Source organism: Limulus polyphemus, unplaced genomic scaffold (genome assembly GCF_000517525.1).
Source record: "Limulus polyphemus unplaced genomic scaffold, Limulus_polyphemus-2.1.2 Scaffold70, whole genome shotgun sequence".
Classification (NCBI taxonomy): Eukaryota; Metazoa; Arthropoda; class Merostomata; order Xiphosura; family Limulidae; genus Limulus; species Limulus polyphemus.
The window spans coordinates 1,231,353-1,238,362 of NW_013665680.1; the positions used below are offsets into that span (position 1 = coordinate 1,231,353).

At 33.2% G+C, this 7,010-nt stretch overlaps 1 pseudogene; it reads left to right on the plus strand.

The window, feature by feature from the left end:
- LOC106465784 overlaps nt 1–7,010 on the plus strand; it is a 154,667-nt pseudogene that overhangs the window by 93,656 nt on the left and 54,001 nt on the right.

Below are 7,010 nucleotides of genomic sequence, written 5' to 3' on the forward strand. Positions count from 1 at the left end.
AAAAAAGGCAAAACTGAAAAAATGAACCTCCATATCAAATCAAATTTTGTGAAGATCCATTCACAGGGGGTGAGGTAGTGGTAAAAAACGCCTCTGACAACCGCAAAACGCAAAATGTAAAACTGAAAAAAAAATTTTTTGCCCCCGCATGGCCCTAATAAACCTCCATACCAATTTTGGTGAAGATCCATCCACACCCTGTGAAGTAGTTATATGGACATACAACAAACAGTACTATTATATTTATATAGATTTACAAAACATAAAATCTAGATATCTGCTTCATGCACTGAAATTATGTTCCCTGTCCTTTGAAAAGCGAGACGCCAGTATGCGCGAAACTTTATAAAATCCTCCCTAACAACGCCTACTGACCAATAAAAGTCCATATTACCATTCGGACAATGACAAACTTTAAGAAAGCTTAACATCTGTGATGTTTTATTACGATTGACGCATTTTACTGTTTTAATTATAGAGCATGGTAACATTGTTTATGTTTTGTATTTTGTGCAAAGTTACTCAAGGACTATTTGCGCTAGCCGTCCCTAATTGTGAAGTGACAGATTAGAGGGAAGGGAGTTAGCTAGTCAATATCATCCACCGTTAACATTTGGACTACTCTTTATTAACAAATATTGGGAGTGATCGTAGTATTATAATGCCCCTGCTGCTGAAAAGACGAGCATGTTCAGTAACGTGTTTCTATCCCACGACCCACAGATTGGGAGTCGAGCGCACTCGCCTCCACGTCACGTGCCAAACCAGTAGGGTAACAGAATTGTACAGATACTACAGTAAAAACTAATGTTTATGCGTATAAACATGTTTAATAACAAACTGAATTAATAATTAAATCGTACAATAAACAGCAAAAATTATAAAGTCTAATAAAAATAACCAAAGTATATGTAGAAAAAAAAACAGTTTAGTAAGTAAACTGTGAGCTATAGCTAACACAACCTATCCAGCTTTAACTATTCTCTACACACGATTAATTTTCAGAGTGGGCAGTTGGGAATAGTAATTAAAATTAAACCTTAAGAATTAGCCGAACTATATGTGCGCTAAGAAGTTAGCAGGTCAAAGTAATAATAATTATATGTATGACAATTAAAGTAATTAACATAAGCTAATATGATTACAATAGTAATGTTATACTATTATATGGAACTGTTATACTGCATGTATTAACTGTGATGACATCTTTAACTACTGGGAGGTAAATCAAATAGCGGTCGCCACATTAAAGTTGTTCGTTATTACCTTAAAAATTATTAAGTTAAAAGATAGACATGATAACTTTGAAAATCTTATGATATATGGTAAATATATTAATCCCGGAATCAATAGCAAAAATAAATTCTTGAATATGCTACAAAACTGAATCTAATGATCAAAGTGGGATAGGAGAAATCTCGTTTGAAAATGAGTTTATAAGCTCTGTTCATGATATATTGGAATGTTAATGAATTTTCATTGTATTTAATAGATTTGAGACAAAACAAATTTGGAACATTTTTATTCGGAAATGGAATGTTTATAATTTCAATATTAAAAGTGTCTATTTAATTGAAAAAAAAGAGCTTGGAGGTTAGATTAACAATGCTTATAACTAAATTCAGAAGGTATGTTTGGTTTGTAGTGAAAGAGTTATTTTTGAGAGTAAGTTCTAGTGAACAAGTATTTTTAAGCAGTGTCAAGAAAACCTTGATAATCCGGTAAAATAATATTACCAAAATAGCTAGAAGCGCGATTAATGTGCATAGCTTTGTTATACTCTTTCTTACTTAAATTTGTTATCAGGCAGGCGGTAGCACTGCCTATGTAGGGATGACTCGGATTGTTCATCGAAATGGTATTTTAAATATCTCCTCAATAGGTCATAAGAACTTTACAATACTGTACAGTGTTTCCTTTTATAACAATATCTATGTAATGACTGAGTCACAAATTCTGGGAATGTCAGTAAATATCATAGCAAAAAGTTTGAATTTCTTGTTCTTCTTTCTTCTGCTTCTTTTTTTATTACATGATGACTCAAAAACAATGGTTCTAACCAATTTCATTCAGATGACACAGTTTCAAACTAGTAGTAATTAAAAAATATATATATAATAGTCCTGGTGTAAACAATGTTGTCATTACCCCTTGAAGTTAGTTATTTTACGGAAATTTAGTGTTCCTTTAAATAGCTTAAATAGGAATCACCAGCCAATAATAAATATTAAAGTTGTAATACTGTATTTAGAACTTGGTTATTGATACAACCTTCCTATATCTATTGAAACACTGCATTAAAACAAACAAGTAAAGAAAAAACTTTTCAAAAATGGAAGTAAATGTAGGGATGGCTAATATCAATCCTTCGAAAACAATGCAAACAAGATAGTGGGGATGACATTTGCATCATTCCTACATAATATTACAGTGTTTGGTTAAATGCTCTTTAAGGTATTTCAGACTTTTAATGACAATAATACTTAATTGTAACTTTTTTAACACAGGTAATAAATCCGTATTTGTATGATATTTTATGTAGTTTGGGAATCCAGAATAATGTAGGTATTAAACTATGTGATTTTTACAGAATGTACACCAAAGTCTGATAAAACTATATGGTGTTTTTGTATAATACTTTATCAGTTTTAACGTGTCTATACACCTCATTCATCTAGATTAAATACAAGTTATTTTCATAAAGCCCCCGTAACCAAAGTTTGGTTGTTGTTGTTTTTTTATTGTTGTTAACATTATGAAACTTTTTAAAGATATTATTCGCAAAGAGTTCTATAACTCCTGCTTATGGTTTACAAGTAGACTTATAACACCATTACACAAGTGGGAAGGTTAAGAGTAATGTGTATATCTTTTAAACCTCAGAACATTATTTTCAAACATTATGAAGTTCATACGTTTGAGTTTTGTCTGTAAAGAAGTTAAATTGATAGATTTACATATTTTGCTTAGGGCAGAACTCTTAAGCTTCTCTTGATATCTATTATATCATGGTACATGAACACCATCATTACTATTGATATTTATTATCTCATGGTACATGAATACCATAATTATTGTTTCAAACAAGCTAACATTGTGCTATCGATATTTCAAAATATTAAAGTGATTATAGTAATTTCTCATAACATTTGCCACCACAAGGTCGAGGTAAATTAACAAACAAACAATAAAGCGAGAAAATGAAGCTTAACACTCCGTACACAGATAAAGAAGATTTTTTTTCCTTTTGTAGGAATCAACTCAAAAGCATGTGTATTTCCTGATTAACCGGCCCAGGGACAATTTACCTCTCGCAAAGCTACTCCAGGAGTATCTGCACTAGCCGTCCCCGATTTAAATGTGATAGACTAGAGGGAAGAATACTCTTTATCAACGAAAAGTGGGATTGACCGTCAAATTATAACGCCCTCACGGCTAAAAGAGACAAGTTTGTTCAGTGACGATATCCAAACCCGTGACACGCAGATGGTGAGTCGAGTCAACATTTGGCAAGACATCACTAGGACTCTCGCACCCATTACTGTTACACTTTAAAACTATTTCAATTTACATTTTCAAACTTGTATCGGCGAATTTAATTTATGTCTTCATTTAATTAATTACATTGTGTAATTATGCGTAAGAAACATAACAGGTTTGGACTACGTGTATCATCTTCTTTAATAACTGATTTATGATTGGCATTCAATAAATGAAAGCTTTAGAACAATTCAGAAAAAGCTATCGATTATCACTACTTAAAAGAAAAATTAGAGATAACCAACAATACCTCACTTTAAAGCAGCGTTCTACTGTACTTTATTGTTTACAAATAATTTTCTTTTAACTTGCTTTTAAGTTATTAAAGATAACTTTTCGTTCTCATTTCTGATGATTGATACGAGCTTATAAAGTAATTTAAATCTTAATTAGCAAAATCTTTATGTTTCTGTTTATTAGTGGCAAAGGAAAACCTCTAACGGAATCCAGTAGTGTCTATCTAAGTGTCAATCATGGTTGAACTATTGCTTTCATTCAGTTGGGATTAAGTGTGTTTGACTCATCATGTATCTACTTGGATCCAACTATGTTAAGTTCGTGATGTAACAGATATATCAAGTGATTTTTTTTTGTGATTGGTCGATATGTACAACCTCTTTAGTTTACCGCTTCATTTGGAGAGAGAGAGTTTAGTATCGCTTGAAGATATGTTAACAGCTTTTAGGTCTTCAATGTTTATAAAGTTACTCTATCTCCAGCTAGCCTAACTTTCTATCGAAATGTTGTACTTGATTGTCCCATTAGAGAAGTTTTCCACATTTTAAGATCTTGCAGGGTTTTCTAATGATCACATCACCGCTTCTAATGTCTCTAAATTCGTTTTATCGGGATTCTCTTCATCGATGGTGAAGCACATGTATTACAGTTAAGACTGAAGCTACCCTGATAAAGAACTGTTAATGGTTCTGTACCTTCTAGTCCATACGTAAAACGCCTACGCCATTCTGTTTCTTGCTCTCCTCCAATCTGGTTAATGTCTGTGATAAACAACAGTTGTCTGTAACCTAATACTCTTAATTGGAAGCAAGCCACTGATGTGTTTCTACCAGAAGGATAAATTATCAAAGAAGATGAGTGCTTTGAGGAGCCCCCAACAGTACAGTGGTATGTCTGCGGACTTACAACGCTAGAAACCGGGTTTCGATACCCGTGGTGGGCAGAGCACAGATAGCTCATTGTGTAGCTTTGTGCTTAATTCTAAACAAACAAACACAACTCTCCCAAAGGATTACGGAAACAATTTATGAAGTCCAATATTTAAAAAATGTGAACATATTCATTGGAGAAATAATGAAGCTTATTATTTCTCTTCTAATAGAATAACTTTATAGCATTCATGCTTTATCTTTTTCTTTATCACGTGAGGATAATAAATTAACTATTGGTTTCTTTTCCCACGGACGACTCTATGCTTAAGCTAAGGGTTTCATTATTTTTAGCTGAAAGAGTAATTTAAAGTTATAATATAAAATGTTAAAAAAAAATAATAATATTTCCCTTGACGGTTTTGTTTGTTCGTACTTAAGCACAAAGCTACACAATGGGCTATCTGTGCTCTGCCCATCACGGTATCGAAACTCGGATTCTAGCATTGTATGTCCGCAGACATACCGCTGTGCACTGCATGGCATTTCCCTTGAGTATGTCATTACATTCTAAATAAATCATCGCGACGCTTACAATCAGGAGTGTAAGCCGAGTAAAATGTTTAATGCAAATGAATGTACTGTTTTTAAATGGCTGGTATATTGTTCTTCAAGCAATAAATAGTGTTAAATTTTGTCTTTAAATTAGGTGTCTAGCAAGATATATGTATATCTGTATGTTTCACAATTTAACAAAAATTAAAAGTATTTACCTCTCTTTCTGTCTCTTCATTTAAACAAACTCTCTGAAATATAATTCCAGCTTCTATATATCAAAATAATTAATTCTATTTATGTAATACTTTAATCAGAAAGTTTTGTGCTTGTTTTTGAAGCTAAATGCAAAGTTACACAATGCGCCATCTGTATTCTGCCTATAGCAGATAATGAAACCTAATTTTATAACTCTCCAGGCTTACCGCTGAGCCACCGGGGACGGAAGATATCATCAGAAATTTTAACTACTTTATAAACTAGATTTCAACTGATATTTAATAATTAAACTTCGCCGTTTTCGTACTGTTATAAGGGCAACAGGTTTATCATTCTATAACGTATTGCTTCCCTGTGGCTCGGCGGTAAGAATGAGAGCTTATAACGGTAAAATTCAGGTTTTGAATCCTACAATATTCACAAAGCAGATAGCCCATTTCGAAGCTGTACCCTTAATGAAATCCAAACAAATACATTACAGTATATTATAAATGAAAATCAGAAACATAAAAAAAATCACTTAACAGTATCAGTGGTTAGCTGATGAGTAAATTATTATTATTATTTTATCTTTATAGAATAACCATTGTTTAAGGATCAAACTTCTTGGAGACTGTTATTACTGTGTTAGTGGACTCCCGGAACCCAGATCAGACCATGCTAAATGTTGCGTGGAAATGGGACTAGATATGATCGAAGCCATTGCGTAAGTCATGCTTTCTGTTTTGTTTTTGATAATTTACTGTATGAAATTGATCAGGTTCAAGTTCAATAAATTATGTAATACACTCTCAAGCTGAATTGTTCAAAGATAGAAAAAACAAAACAAAATCGTAATAACTAGAATCACAAATTTCAATCGAGAATAAAAAAAAAACATATGTTTACCGAATTGTGAAATTCTAATTCAAGGAATTTGGTAAATATAATTAAAATAGCAAAAATGTATTAAATTAAACTACATTGAAAGCCACGCATCATTCAAGTATTATTAAAGAAAAAGTATATACATTTTTGTCTGGCCGCATGGCCAGGTGGTTAGGGAGCTCGACTCGCAAACTGAGGGTCGCGGGTTCAAATCCCCGTCACACCTCTCAGTCGTAGGGGCACTATAACGTGACGGCAAAGCTACGTAAGGGCTATCTGCGTTAGCCGTCCCTAATTTAGTAGTGTAAGACTAGAGGGAAGGCAGTTAGTCATCACCACCCACCGACCGCCGACTCTTGAGCTACTCTTTTTCCAATGAATAGTGGGATTGAACGTCACATTATCTAACGGCTGAAAGGGCGAGAATGTTTGGTGTGACGGGGATTCGAAACCGCGTCCCTCAGATTGCGAGTCGAGTGCCCTAGCCACCTGGCCATGCCGGGCCATCTAATACTTTAGATATGATTAAACCTCAATATTAATTGAAATAAAATGAGACAAATAAGATAGCCCTCAAAAAGCGTGGGATTATTTAATTTCTTTCCATAGATATGATTAAACCTCAATATTAATTGAAATAAAATGAGACAAATAAGATAGCCCTCAAAAAGCGTGGGATTATTTAATTTCTTTCCATAGATGTTAAAGTCGAGAATGAAAAAT